Source organism: Oncorhynchus nerka, linkage group LG7 (assembly GCF_034236695.1).
Source record: "Oncorhynchus nerka isolate Pitt River linkage group LG7, Oner_Uvic_2.0, whole genome shotgun sequence".
Lineage (NCBI taxonomy): Eukaryota > Metazoa > Chordata > Actinopteri > Salmoniformes > Salmonidae > Oncorhynchus > Oncorhynchus nerka.
The window spans coordinates 42,162,498-42,178,850 of NC_088402.1; the positions used below are offsets into that span (position 1 = coordinate 42,162,498).

General features: G+C 43.1%; 1 long non-coding RNA gene across 1 annotated transcript; it reads right to left on the reverse strand.

Annotated features, from left to right (window-relative positions):
* Positions 1-4,174: 4,174 nt before the first annotated feature.
* On the reverse strand, positions 4,175-7,861 carry LOC115131707 (uncharacterized). Its single transcript, XR_003863992.2, has 3 exons — positions 7,669-7,861; positions 5,377-5,505; positions 4,175-5,268 (listed from the first exon to the last, which is right to left on the reverse strand). It is a non-coding gene; the product is annotated as an uncharacterized LOC115131707 (long non-coding RNA).
* Between the last annotated feature and the right edge of the window lie 8,492 nt (positions 7,862-16,353).

The following is a 16,353-nucleotide window of genomic DNA, read 5'->3' on the forward strand; positions in this document are numbered from 1 at the left end:
TAGTTTCTTATGACAAATATTTTTGGTTTTTAGGGGTGAGACTGTATCTAGGGTATTACGCAAGGTTAAATGTAGTTCCTCAGTTAGGGTGGTTAACCGAATGTTGTACTCTGACGTCATTGGGTAGGTGGTGGGAGTCTGGAAGGGCATCTAGGAATCTTTGGGTTGTCCGAGAATTTATAGCACAACTTTTGATGATCCGTGGTTGGGGTCTGAGCAGATTATTTGATGCGATCGCAAATGTAACAAAATGCTGGTCCGATAGTCAAGGACTATGAGGAAAAACATTAAGATCCACAATATTTATTCCACAGGAAAAAACTATGTCCAGTGGCAGTGAGTAGGTCTGGAGACATGTTGGACAAAACCCACTGAGTCGATGATGGCTCCAGAAGCCTTTTGGTGTGGGTCTGTGGACTTTTCCAAGTGAATATTAAAGTCACCAAAAATTTGACTGTTATCTGCCATACAAGGCCCGATAGAAATTCAGGGAACTCAGCGAGGAATGTTGTGCATGGCCCAGAAGGCCTGTAAACAATAGCTATAAAAAGTGATTGAGTAGGCTGCATAGATTTCATGACTAGAAGCTGAAAAGACAAAAACAGTCTTTTTTTTTGTAAATTGAAATTTGCTATCACAAATGTTAGCAGCACCTACGCCTTTGCGGGATGCACGGGGGATATGGTAACTAGTGTAACCAGGAGGAGAGGCCTCATTTAACACATTAAATTAATCAGGCTTAAGCCATGTTTCAGTCAGGCCAATCACATCAAGATTATGATCAGTGATTATTAGTTTATTGACTATAACTGCCTTGGAAGTGAGGGATCTAACATTAAGTAGCCCTATTTTTAGATGTGAGATATCACAATCTCTTTCAATAGTGACCGGAATGGAGGAGGTCTTTATTCCAGTGAGATTGCTAAGGCGAACATTGCCCAACCTAGGTTGAGGCACAGACACGGTCTCAATGGGGATAGTTGAGCTGACTACACTGACTGTGCTAGTGGCAGACTCCACTAAGCTGGCAGGGTGGCTATATATAGGGTGTTCTGCACCCTATATCTTTGTGGAGCTAGAGGAGTTAGAGCCCTGTCTATGTTGGTAGATAAGATGAGGGCAACCCTCCAGCTAGAATGGCGTCTGTCACTCCTCATTAGGCCAGGCTTGGTCCTGTTTGTGGGTGAGTCCCAGAAAGAGGGCCAATTATCTACAAATTCTATCTTTTGGGAGGGGCAGAAAACAGTTTTCAACCAGCGATTGAGTTGTGAGACTCTGCTGTAGAGCTCATCCCTCCCCCTAACAGGGAGGGGGCCAATTACTCGATGCCGACACATCTTTCTAGCTGAATTACACGCTGAAGCTATGTTGCACATGGTGAACTCTGACTGTTTCATCCTAACATCGTTGGTGCCAACGTGGATAACAATATCCCTATACTTGCCAGTTTTAACCTTAGTCAGCACCATCTTCAGGTTAGACTTAAAGTCTGTAGCCCTGCCCCCTGGTAAACAGTGTATGGTCACTGGATGATCATTTTTTGTCTAATACTACAGGTAATGGAGTCACCAATGACTAGGGTGTTCAATTTGTCAGAGATAATGTTGGGAGGCTTCGGCTTCTCAGACCCCATAACGGGTGGAGGAGAGACCAGAGAAGGCTCGACCTCTGACTCCGACTTGTTGCTTAATAATGGGGAGAACCGGTTGAAAGTTTCTGTCTGCTGAATGAGCGACACCGGTTGAGCATTCCTACAGCATTTCCTTCCAGAAGCCATGAGAAAATTGTCAGGCTGTGGGGACTGTGCGAGGGGATTTAAACTACTATTTGTGCTTATTGGTGGCACAGACGCTTAAATTATTCTTACCTAATGATTGCGCCTGAAGCTGGGCTTGCAGCAAGGCTATCCTCACCATAAGGCGATTGTTCTCCTGTATATTATGAGTACAGCGACTACAATTAGGCTTTAAAAAATAAAAATAAATTAAACTCTGTTTATTAAGTTTTACACACACACACACAGACAAGACAAAGCAATATAAATAATATACTCAACTAGAAAAAAATACAAATAAAAATACATTTAAAAAAATAGCTTTAAAGATACCATACTTTAGACAAGTTAAACATACCAGGCAGAAGGCTACAGAGGTTAAAGGGCAATCTATAGTACAGGGACAGAGCAAACACCTCACCATTGTTCCTGTAAACAGTCAAGGGATAAGGGTGGAGAAATGCAACCACTCACAGAGAGTCATGGCCACAGACCGACCATCCACTGGACAGAAAAAAGTTTACAATGCTTTAAAATAAAAAAAATAAAATGATTATTCATGTAGGCGTGAACAAAATGTAAAAATAACTGGGAAAAACAAGCTCACACTTCAGTCTCTGCCTGGGCAAGATGAACAAGGCATCTGCGGATCACAATCAATAAGCACATGGACCTTAATGCCCCCCCCCCCCAGCAAAAACACAGAGAGAAGCTCCTCCAACCCTTAAGTCACAGACTTATTTTAGTATTAATTGGAATGACATCAGAGGATGGACTGTTTAAAGTAAGACCGGAATGGAGCCCAAGCCTCATCAAACAGTTTGGGGTTCCCACGTGAATTTAATAAAACATTTTCTAGTTTCAGAGAGCACAACACATCTCTCACCCAATATTTATAAGATGGGGGAGCTGCCATCTTCCAGTTCTGTAGTATTAGCTGTCTAGCTAAAAGAGTTGTATAAGCAACAGTGTCTGACTGGATTCTTGATAGGGGGTACCCATGGGCCCGTACTCCAAAAAGGGCTGTAAGGGGAGACGGATCTATAACTGTGTCATATATATCAGAGAAACATTTAAATATTAATTCCCAGAAACCTGACAGTTTATGACAGCCCCAAAACATATGCAACAGTGTGGCTGGTTCCACTTTACATCTGACACAGGTAGGATCAAAATCAGAGAATATTCTTCCAAGTTTGGCCCCCGACCAGTGGATACGGTGAACCACCTTGAACTGAATGAGGCTGTGTCTAGTGCTAAAAGAGGACGAGTGCACCCTGTGCAGCACAGATTCCCAGGCGTCTTCCCCAAGTTCCTCTCCCAAATCCTTTTCCCATCGAGTCTTTAAAGGCACCAAAGAAGGGTTCTGTAAGTCATGAATGATTGCATATACATCTGAAATTGCACCCCTAGGAAGCTTGTTCAGCTCCAAGATGCTCTCTATAGTTGTATTCGCAGGCCTATTGGGAAATCCAGGTGTGTTAGCCCTGACAACGTTTCTAGCCTGGAGATAGCGGAAAAAGTGGGATTGGGGGAGATTGAACTTTTCCTGCAGCTGAGTAAAAGAGGCAAATGTATCATCAAAGAATAATTGGGCTAGCGAGGAGAGGCCTAGTGAGTGCCAAATGCCAAAAGCCCCATCATTCAAAGATGGAGGAAATCAAATGTTCTGATTGATTGGGCCTGATAGAGAAAAGCCTCGGAGGCTAAAGGCTAAACGGAACTGATTCCAAATACAATTAGAAGGTTTAATGTTACTACTTAGCTTCGGCTGGTGGAGGTCCTGACGAACCACGTCCAGATAAAGTGTCCGGGGTGAAAAAGGTGAATGAAAAAAGTTGAGCGAGGGAAAACACAACAATTATAAACGGTAAACGTTAGCAGGTAGCTAAGAAACGTTAGCATTGACGGCATAGATATGGCCACCCATCAGAGCCTGGTTCCTCTCTAGGTTCCTTCCTAGGTTCAGCCATTCTATGGAGTTTTTTTCCGAGCTACGTGCTTCTACATCTGCCTTTCTTGCTGTTTTATGCTGGGTTTCTGTACAGCACTTTGTGACATCGGCTGATGTAAAAAGGGCTTTATCACTAAATGTGATTGATCGAATGCTCCTTCTGTACCTGTATTGATACGTCACATCGCATGTTATGGACCTTTATAATTCTTTCATTGTTAATTAATAACTTCACCTTATATTAAATTAGAATGCATTTATTTTCACCTGTGAAGGAACTTTTATGGTGGACACTTTTTTATACACAAATCTTAAAGTGCCCTGAAAAGCAGAACAATGGAACTAATATTAAGATTAAAAGCAAGAGTAATTCCGAATAACCTATTTACTGTGATACAATATCGGGATTTTAATAAATGTATATGTAAATATTTAACTCGGTCAAATAGCAATACAAAAAAAATATTTTATTTGGGTACATTTCAATATTTGTACAATGAGAAATTAAATCATTTACCATTTGTATAATGACCTATTTTTGTCTGAAGGCAATCACATGAATACTTCACTTGTTTACATAGCAAAGGAACTCACCGCTTGATTGACTATGAAACATTAGTATACACCGATTTTGGGCATTGCAACCCTATCAACCAGTGTTTCAGTTCTACATTTTGAAATACACAGAGCACACACAAACCTCCAGCAGGTCATTGTAAAACACACAAATTGAAAGAAAGATTATTCTCCTACGCTCTTATTCAGTTTTTAAAGGGATACGTTAGGATTTGGCAATGGTGCCCTTTATCGTCTTTCCCGGAATCAGATGAACTTGTGGATACCATTTTTATGTCTCTGTGTCCTGTATGAAGGAAGTTAGCGGTAATGCTAATGCCAATGCTAACTAGTGTTAACACAATGACAGGAAGTTCCAGTCATTTCGCTAACGCTAATTAGCAATTGCGCTAGTTAACAACTAGCGTTAGCAGTCATTGAGCTAAAAGGAAGTTAACAGTTGCGCAAGTTAGCAACTTTATTCAAACCGCACGCCGAGACTTAAAACTGGTATCCATGAGTTCATCTGACTCTGGGAAAATAGATAACGGGCCTCATTGCCAGAATCCCAAAGTTACCCTTTAACACTCTCAGAAAGGTGCAGTCAATGTGACTCTTGCCCTCTATGTGGCGCTCAATGCCATAGTGAATGTATTATCAGGCTGGCTGTCGAACCAAACAGTAGAGTCAGGGAGTAACTGAAGACATGGCTGCCCCCTGCTGGTGTGGTGAGAGTGGTTGACCATGTGGCGGTTGTGGTGGCATTTGTTGGTACTATTGTAGAATCTTGTTGGTCGGTTGTTGGTCCTATTGTAGAATTCCGTTGGTCGGTTGTTGGTCCTATTGTAGAATTGTGTTGGTCGGTTGTTGGTCCTATTGTAGAATTGTGTTGGTCGGTTGTTGGTCCTATTGTAGAATTCCGTTGGTCGGTTGTTGGTCCTATTGTAGAATTCCGTTGGTCGGTTGTTGGTCCTATTGTAGAATTCTGTTGGATGAAATTAATTGAAGTATTTACATTAGGCTATATGTTAATTCAGGATTATTTCACCCGTGTCTATTAACTGAAATTAATTAGGGACAGTTTGAAAATTACTGGTGTGGATAGCCAGGTGGCGGTTGTGGCAGTTGTGACGGTTGCTGGTCCTATTGTAGAATTCTGTTGGTCTGTTGCTGGTCCTATTGTAGAATTCTGTTGGTCTGTTGTTGGTCCTATTGTAGAATTCTGTCGGATGAAATTGTTCATTAAGCATTCATTTACCCATGTCTATTTGAAACTGAAATTAGGGACCATTCGAAATTACTGGAGGGGATTTTTCAGGTTTTACTTCTTGCATCCTTGCCAAATGTCCTAATCTGTTTGCATGCACTACGCTTTTCCACACACTTACTATACCACAGGTCAATATAGTCTGCCAGTCTCACCGTCTGTCCTGACCTCTATCCACCATTCATAGTGGCAATAGTGGTAGGTGGATCGTTGGTCCAGATCTCCGATAGTCTAACTAACAATCATACCACACATAAAACCATTCAAAGGCGAGACCATTTTCTATGTCAATCCACAAAAACAAGGGGAGGAGCTGACAAACATCAGAGAAGCAGGTGTGTCATGTCGTTGCTCATTGAAGACATGAGACACGCAGCTCAAAAGAACTTCCCTATTGGTCTTGTTTAGGGACAATAAAATGATACTACTTAGACTTGTCTACAACACCACAATGCAATTAATAATAGTTTTCAAGCGAGTATAAAATTCTACTCTAGGCTGTAAACTGCAAAAAAAATAAAAATAAAAAATTGAATAACAGCGCAAACGCTCTGTGATTTGAATGTTTCATTCGATTTGGATCAGTTGTGAGTCTACTCTCAACAGTTTATACGGTCTAGAAAGGCACAGCAGCAGGCCAGTCTGGTTTTATTTCTGTCTGTTGGGGATCATCATTCTCCCAAATCGTCCTAAAGTAATGTGGCCACATATAATCCCTGCAGGTCCAGTTATTCCGGAAACTCAATGCGCGCTCTGCCTCCTCTCCGATCTGAGTGGCTATTCCTCCCACACCTAGAATCTAACACATCAAAATAGCCTAAATATTTGTTGTTTAACTTTTTTTTAAACACAACCAGTTACAATGTTTTAATTGGGTTAGGCTACTTCAAACGTCTCCTGTAGGCTACCTGCTCACGGTCGTCCACTCCACTCTAATATAAATCCAGCATCCAAACGGTGCACCGGCTATTTAATGTATGGAAAGAGACATCTGTTACAAAACCAAAACATTTTTGAATGACATTCGGAGATTGTCAAGCCAAGCCTTTGCTAGTGGGTACAAGGTAGGGAGGGATGTATTTTGTTTTTGTCGAGATTGACATATTCGTAGTCATTTTGATTGTGGTGTTGAAAACGCGCCCGAAGTCAGTAATCGGTATGCTTTGCTTATTGGCTGTTCGTTGCATATACATTTGTTGCATATATTTTATATAATTAAGCAATACCGAGGGGGTGTGGAATATGGACAGTATACCACGGCTAAGGGCTGTTCTTAAGCGCGACGCAACGCGGAGAGCAGTAAATATACATATTTTGTCATACCCATTGTATACGGTCTGATATACCACAGCTGTCAGCCAATCAGCATCCTGGGCTCGCACCACCAAGTTTAGAAAATCTGATTTCCCCCTAGCTGTGGTGGTTGGTGAACCCTCAACGTTCTGGCCCGTAGCCCTACGTGGCATCAACTGTGCCACAAAAGCATGCTGTAGTGGCAAAGTCGGCATCCACATTTATAAACACAGGGTCTCTACAGGTATTATTATTTTTGGTCATAATCATTCTTTTGGAGTTAATTCAATGAGGGGGAAGGGTGTGCAATTTTATTTTTACAGTACAAGGGGAGGGTCATGTGAAAATGTTTTTTATGTTGGGAAGGGGGTGCATTTAAAAAAAAAAAATGAAACCTGGAGTTGTAATTTTTTTTTACTGACCCTTAGGCTATCCATTTGAAACATTGCAATTATCCAACTTTGTGTTATTAAAACTGCATGGGGAAACATATTGGTGCAAATATATGACAGGGGTTCCTGGTTTGACTGTTGGCCTGAATTGGGGTCCCTGGGCATGAAAAGGTTGAACGCCCCTGACCTAATGTCACTTTGGAGCATATAAACACTCCAACTAAAAACACTGTTCTATAACTACATTTACTCATTGAATGATCCTCAAATTATTGAACCTCAAATTTCAACATACTGCATCAGCTATAATCAGAATTGTTGAGTTCACCAAACACTCTAGGTTGAATCAGGTCTCCCCATCTCTCCATCCGTTCTTTAAGTTTAAAACTTGTTCAGCTATTATTTCTGAATAAGGAATAAGTACATTCATTACCTGTGCCATGGTGGATGCCAGCAAGGCCAGTGTGCTGAGTCCCAGAACCAGGCACTTCATATTGCAGAAAGGCGAAGTGTCTCGTGGGCCAGATACTAGAGGAAACTGCTGTCCTGGGTTGACTATCCTGGGTTTGCTATCGTTGATCGGATCTGGCTGTGTAGAGACTCCAGCTGAAAGTGAGCCTGGTCTTATATAATGTGTCAAAATCACCCTCCCCAACCTTAGACACCGGCTGTCCAGGAAACAGCCCTGACCAGCTTACGTTAGATAAGGAGGACAATAAATGCAAAGTTGCCAAAGCCCTGCCCATTCATTCTCAAGGACACTGTCTGAATCTATAATTTTATGTTGTGTATCTCTGTTTCCTTGTTCCGTGCAATATAATATATTTTCCAGCAGTAACAATGTCGAGGATGTCAGCCATTGAAAATGTTGCACCAATAAATTTGACTTCATATTTGATTTTACCTGCCTTGTAGTTTGATACTTGTAATAATTCTACGTTGTGCTGTGTAGATTTTGGCAGACATTGTGTGCTAATGTCTACCTCAGTAACAATGGAGATGAATGCCCATTTTAAAGTGCTTGAGATTGTGCATCGATCCCCTTTGGACCAGGGCCCATAGTAGTGTGCACTATAGGCAATAGGGGTTTCATTTGGGAAGCCCCTTAGTAACCAGGAAAAAACAATTCCCTGATTAGATTCTAAGATTCACACAGGTGTCGAGTCGACCCCATGTCGGCTAGACGCTGCTTATCACTTATAACATACATACATAACGGACCAGATACTTAGGCTAACTAAGCAATAAGGCCCGAGGGGGTGTGGTATGTGGCCAATACACCACGACTAAGGACTTCTTAAGCACGACGCAACGCGGAGTGCCTGCATACAGCCCTTAGCCATGGTATTTTGGCCATACACCACAAACCCCAGAGGTGCCTTATTTCGGTTATATACTGGTTACCAACACAATTAGAACAGTAACAATATGTGTTTTGTCATCGTCTGATATACCATGGCTTTCAGCCAATCAGCATTCAGGGCTCGGACCACCCAGTTTATAACAATCTGTTGAACCCTTGAAGAAAATGTGAGCGCTTTAATCTGGTATGATTGGCTCATTCATCCCCCTCCTCTCCCCTGTCACTATTCCCCAGGTCGTTGCTGTAAATGAGAACGTGTTCTTGTGACAGGTTAAGGAAATACTCATAGCCTGTTATACATTAAAAAGTATAAGTAAGTTCATAGTATGTGAGGATCTTAAAACATCTAAGGTTAAAACGATGCATTCAGTATTAGTTGATAGAGATTGATAACATTCATATAATTGTGTTAAAGTTAAAATCTGTCAGGCGTACAAAGGGTACGATTTGTGAGTAATGTGTAAACATTATAGTGTATACTTTATTTTGTGATGCCTAAAAGTGTTAATCTGTGATCTACGAAATCCTCTTAATCTATGAGCCGGAGATCGATCGCTCTGGTCTCCACCCATATTCCTGGGGAAATCGCGGTCTTTTCTCATTGAACTAAAAGTTGAATTGAGAAAACAATACCGTATCACTCTCGTGATTATTTCTCCCCTGTTTTCAGGGGCGTAACATTTTTGGAGGCTCCGCTGAGATTGCTGCTCAGATGTCCAGTTTCCACATCCTGGTCGCTGAATTCCGAGCCAGCTAAATCTCCACATAACAACTCAGGCAGGCTGCAGTGAGGAAAGTGTTGCTGTTTGAGGGAAGCTGGAAGTTAGTGGTTAAGTACGTGTCAACTGAGGCCATTGATCGACCATCAGAGACAGTAAGGACCATCTAATTCAGAGTCAACTCCTGCACAGTAAAAGTTCCTCCTGTTCTGTCAACATGACAAGCGCCTTCGAAGAACTACAGGAAGAGGTAGTAGGAGAATTGCACACCCTGACTAAAGACAAATTACTAGAGATATGTGATTTCCTTGAAATATCAGGCGAACAGAGAAGAGATGTTCAAAACAAATCCCGCATATCATTGATGACTCACATTATGATGTTCCTTGAAAGAGAGGAAGTTGCAGAGTTAGAAAATGGTGGCATGTCAGAATTGTTGCTACTTAAAGACGAAATGACAGAGATGATCAGTGGTATAGATAACAAAACAGGGCAAATTGACCATGATATTGAACCAGCCGGAACACATCACAGAATAGAGGAACTGAGAACTGTAACCCCACAACAAGGGGTGGGAACTGAGCAGATTACTGCAGCCAAAGCCAGTGATTCTCTGCGTCAGCCCCAACACCATGCCAATCTTCAGGGGAGCGTGCCACTCTCACCCAATGCACAGCCCAGCTCATACTGGCGCAAAGAGTTTAACATTTCTGGTCAGATAGGTGAACCGGGCCAGAAAGAAAAACTGATTTTTTCCAGCCTTGCCCATCAGATTGAGAATGGACTTAACAGAGGCTATCCTGAGGTAGAAATAGTAGACGCAGTAGTCAGGGCTATTTCTCCAGGCTCACAGCTACGCAGCTACTTGGAAGGTAAACCCCAGCTAACTCTTCCCACACTTAGATGTATCCTGCGTTCCCACTTCCAAGAGAAGAGTGCAACAGAGCTTTACAAACAGCTAGCTTCAGAAGCACAGCATAGCAAGGAGACCCCTCAAAGCTTCCTGATGCGCGCTTTAGATTTGAGGCAAAAAGTCCTGTTTGCATCCCAGGAGTCAGAATCAGGGCTTAAGTATGACCCTGCTCTAGTCCAGAGCATGTTTTCACACAGTCCTTACGGGTCTCCAGAGTGACAGTATCAGGATAGACATGCAGCCTCTCCTGCTAGAGAGCGAAACATCAGATGAGGTTTTGTTAGAGAGGCTTGTGCCAATGAGATAGAAAGACAAAACAAAAAGCGGTTTAATGCCCTACAGCCTGCTACAACTGTAAGTGTAGTCCAGTTAGAAGATACGCCATCTGCAAAGTGTCCTGTGAAGGAAGCCAAAGCTAAGATACCCGCAGAACTGTTAACAGAGTTAGCTGAACTTAAAACAGGTGTAGCTTCTCTAAAAGGTCTCAGTGCAGAGATTGCTCAGATTAAGGAGACATTACAGCAGCCTATGTTTCAGTCACCGCCTTGTGCCTATGCCCCACCCCCAGTTAGGAGGCCAGATAGGGACCCCCAGCCACCTGTTTCCCAGCAGCAGTATTACAGCAGCTACAGTCGGTCCCAAGCACCTGACCCTGCGCAGCATCAATATGCACCTAACTGGTATACCAACCGCTCTGCTCAAGCTCCAAGGAGGTGTTTTGTCTGCCAGCAGGCCAGAACAGATGCACGCTGCACACACTGCTTCCGATGTGGGAGTGGAGAACATTTTCAAGCTGGATGTAAAATCCGGGGAGCCAGACCATCAAGGGAGGCCCCTTTAAACGGAAACGGGTTACCGCTGAGGGACGAGTGTTAACCGTAGCTACCAAAAAGTCCCAGAAATGTGCAAATTGTGCAAGAGAAGAGTCATTTGAGAACCTGAAACAATGTTCATCATGTAAAGAGACACTGTACTGTTCCAAAGTATGTCAAAACCAACATTGGACTAAACATAAGGAAAAATGCACTCACCTAAAAATTTACTCTACCAGTGAAAGGTTTTCCTGCACAGAGGAAAGTGCCCACTCCTTACCATCCCTAGCTCAAGGTTGCCACCCCCGTAAGGTCACCTCGCTAGTCGGCAGACAGTGCCTTATTGAGTGTCACCTGAATCGCCACCACCTCCAAGCTCTATGGGACACAGGCTCTCAGGTATCAGTCATTGATGAACGATGAGAGGAATCTCTCCCAAACGCAAGGCCGAGAGATGTTTCAGAAATCCTGGACTCACCTGATGATCTAAGGTTGACTGCAGCAAATGGGACTGAAATGCCGTACCTGGGATGGATTGAAACAACTTTTCGGCTAGCCTCTGAAACTGACCAAACAAAGGAACTGATCATCCCAGTGCTGGTAATGAAAGGCTGTCACCTATCTCATCCCATCATAGGTTTCAATGTTATCGAGCACATCCTGACAATGACCGAAAAGACTAAACGATACAGTACAGTAAAAACAGCTTTCCCAAGCCTCAAAAGAAACAAGGTGAGGGCTTTTATACAGGCTGTTAGCGCAGAACAGACAGATGAATACGCAGTGAAAACCAAGAAAGAGAAGGTTGCTGTACCAAAACACAGTAGCATTCAGATTGAGTGCCGTGTAGCTTCCCAGCCTTTCAAAGATGACATGACAATGCTTCTCCAGCCAGACTTGAACCCGCAGTGGCCAGACGACCTTGAGTTCTTTGACACACTAGTCAGAGTCAGGAAAGGTGTTTTTCCAGTTATCCTGCTTGATGTCTCTAACCCCACTGACCACGACATTGCCCTGCTAGGACGCACAATAATCGGTACAGTACAAACCATTATGACTGTGTTACCTGCCCAAGTCTTTGAAAAAACTGTCACCCCAGCCACCCCTCCGGTTGTGTATAGATTACAGAGACCTGAATTCCTGGTTCTCCTTCTTAGATCAGGGAAAAGCGTATCACCAGGGGTTCATCTCTGAAGAAAGCAGATCACTGACAGCATTTGTGACACCGTGGGGACTCTATGAGTGGATACGTATGCCATTCGGCCTCATGAACGCTCCTGCAGCTTTTCAGCGGTGTATGGAGGAGTGTTTGGAAGGGCTCCGGGATAACATCTGCATTACTTACCTGGACGACACGCTAGTTTTCAGTAAAACATTCAACAGCCATGTGAATGATGTGCGAAAAGTTTTGCAGCGTCTCAGAGAGTATGGCATTAAACTCAAACCAAGTAAGTGTGATCTCTTTAAACCCCAGGTCCGTTATTTGGGCAGAATAGTGTCTGCAGAGGGCAGCCGAGTTGACCCAGACGATTTTGAAGCAGTAAGAGCATTGAAAGAAATCAGACCAGAGACTGTGGGCCAGCTCAGAAAAATGCTTGGTTTACTCACTTACTACAGACAGTACATCAAAGACTTCTCTAGGAGTGCCAGCTGCCTGTATGACCTCCTGAAAGCAGATTCAGAGAAATTACCTGACCACCCACGGAAAACAAAAACAAAGAAAGTAAGTCATGTGGTGCCCTCAAACAAGCCAATCCTGTGGACTGACCAGCATCAACAGGCACTTGAACAGCTGATTGAGTGTTTGCTTCACCCACCAGTTTTAGGTTTCCCTGATTTCACTCAGCCATTTGTTGTACACACTGATGCGTCACACCAAGGCTTGGGAGCAGTTCTTTATCAAAAGCAAGATGGGAAGCTTAGGGTCATTGCTTATGGCTCTCGAACCTCAATAGCAGCTGAGAAGAACTATCACTACCACTCGAGCAAGCTAGAATTTCTAGCTCTAAAATGGGCAATCACTGATAAGTTCCATGATTATTTGTACTATGCTCCGACCTTCACTGTATACAGCGATAACAACCCGCTCTGCTACATTCTGTCTACTGCAAAACTGAACGCAACTACTTCCAGGTGGGTTGCAGACTTCGCTGATTTCCACTTTACAATAAAGTACAGGCCAGGCAGAGGGAACGGTGATGCAGATGCTTTGTCAAGGATGCCACTGGATGTAGAGTCACTGATGAGAGAATGTTCTGAGGAGCTTCCACCAGACACCATTGCCGCCGCGATACAAGCAGTTGAGGTACAGAAAGAGGCTGTTGTACCTTGGTCATTTTCAGCTGCATCTATGTCAGTATCAGCTGAAGGTGAGACAACCACTGCAACAACCAGCTCGATCCCAAAAGATGGGATAAGAGAAGCACAAGAATCTGATCCGGTCATCCGTCCTGTGCTCAATTTCAAACTGTTTGGTTCCAAACCGTCAGTTAAAGAGCAAAAGAAATTCAGTCCAAAGACAAAATGCCTATTCAGAGAATGAGACAAATTGACAATAGACAGTGATGGCATTCTGTACAGAATCACTACAGCCCGCAAGCAGTTAGTTCTACCAGAGCAGTACAAAGGTAAAGTGATGGAAGAGTTGCACAATAACATGGGACACCAAGGTACTGACCGCACTATATCACTAGTACGTGACCGCTTCTTCAGGCCATATATGCAATCTGACATCGAGCACTATGTGACTAAAACCTGTAGCTGTGTCAAGCAGAAAAAGCCAGCCCATGCAACAAGAGCTCCTCTGACAAACATTGTGACAACACAGCCATTTGAACTGATATGTATAGACTTCCTTCATCTCGACAGATGCAAAGGGGGATATGAGTACATCCTCGTGATTGTTGATCATTTTACACGTTTCACTCAAGCCTACGCCACCACATCAAAGTCAGGTAAAACTGCTGCAAATCTCATCTTCAATGACTTTGCCCTGAAGTTTGGGTTCCCGTCCCGCATCCACCATGACTGTAATGGTTTTCTTCATCTGAACGAGAGGCGGACCAAAGCGCAGCGTGGTTGTTTTGATTCATGTTTTAATAAATCACTTCACATGAACAAACTAACAAAAACAAGAAATGTAAAAACTCAAAACAGTCCTATCTGGTGCAAACACAGAGACAGGAACAATCACCCACAAACACACAGTGACACCCAGGCTACCTAAGTATGATTCTCAATCAGAGACAACTAATGACACCTGCCTCTGATTGAGAACCATACTAGGCCGAAACATAGAAATACCCAAATCATAGAAAAACAAACATAGACTGCCCACCCAATTCACGCCCTGACCATACTAACTAAATACAAAACACAGGAAATAAAGGTCAGAACGTGACAATGACCAAGGGGGAGAATTTGAAAATCAGTTGTTCCATCAGTTAAAGAAACTCAGTTGCATGGCGGGGTCCAGGACAACACCCTATCACCCAATGGGAAACGGTCAAGCGGAACGCATGAACAGAACATTGTTGCAAATGTTAAAGACACTAACTGAGACACAAAAGTCAAATTGGAAGGAGTCTCTGAACAAACTGGTTTATGCCTATAACTGCACCCGTTGCGAAGTGACTGGCTATTCACCATTTTATCTTCTGTTTGGGAGATCACCCAGGCTTCCAGTTGATATGCTCTTTGGATTGTGCACAGAGGCAGGTTCCAGTAACCAGCGAGACTACGTGAAGAACTGGAAACGAGGGATGGAAGAAGCATACGCCATTGCAAATGAAAATGCTCAGAAAGCCGCTGAAAGAAGTAAGAAGTACTATGACACTAAAGTTAGGAGTTCAGTGCTACAGCCTGGCGAGCGAGTTCTGATTAAAAACCTGACACCAAGAGGAGGACCAGGAAAACACCGTAACTATTGGGAAGATACAATTCACACAGTGTTGAGACAAATGGGTTCAGACCTGCCGATTCATGAATTGAGACCAGAAAAGGGTAGGGGGCGCTCCAGGGTCCTGCACAGAAACCTGCTCATGTCCTGTGACCACTTACCTTTTGAGACACAACCAGAAATGACCAAAGTGGACAAAAGTCAGAAAACGAGGAGACACCAGCCTGCATCACAGCCTCTAGATTCTGATGAAGACAGCGGGGATGAATATGACCTTCATCATGAGCCGCTACAGGTTCCCACATCTCCTACAGTACATGAGGAGAGGAATGCTAAACCAGCGAGAGAGTGGGAACACAGGCCCCCAACAGTGAAACAGACAGTTGCAGTGCCAGTCCCTGATACGCTACCAGCACAGCCTCTTGTTGAAAAGCGGCTGGAGGAGACAATAACAGTTAAAGAACTGCCTGCTGAGAAGATGAACTTGCCTGCTGAAAATTTGCCTGATGATCGTCCACCAAGTGCCTTTCCTTCATTAACTGATGCTGCTGAACCTGAGCAACCAGCCTACCAGCTGCCACAAAGAGAGAGACACCCTCCAAGACGTATCACCTATGATCAGCTTGGTATCCCTTCCTGCTACAGTATCCAGCCACAGCCACAGTTGTTCCATGTCTACCCTGCACCAGGACTGGTTCAATGGCTGCCACCACTACAGCAATGTTACTTTCAGCCACCTTACATGTATGGGCTTCAGCAAACATGAGGCTACAGAGTTGACATGTTTGACCATGGACTACTGTCTGATTTCACAGACTGTCAAGAGACAATTTGCAGACTATGCATATAGATCATTAAAATTGATGGACTGTTGATCAATAGTATGAGAAAATACTGCTTATGTTATATAGCTGGTCAACAGATATGGACTGTGAATATAACTTGTTAGTTATATTTGAACTGTGACCCTTGACCTCTGCTCAAGTACTACCTTACAGAAGAGAATTTTCTAGGTCCAGTGCATACGGACTGTTGAAGAAGACAATGTTGGTAATGTTGAGACAAAATGTATTTTGTCGGGGAGAGTGTGACAGGTTAAAGGAAATATTCATAGCCTGTTATACATTAAAAAGTATAAGTAAGTTCATAGTATGTGAGGATCTTAAAACATCTAAGGTTAAAACGATGCGTTCAGTATTAGTTGATAGAGATTGATAACATTCATAAAAGTGTACAAAGTGTACGAATTGTGAGTAATGTGTAAACGTTATATTGATTACTTTATTTTTTGGTGCCTAAAAGTGTTAATCTGTGATCTACGAAATGCGCTTAATCTATGAGCCGAGATCGATTGCTCTGGTCTCCACCCATATTCCTGGGGAAATCGCGGTCTTTTCTCATTGAACTAAAAGT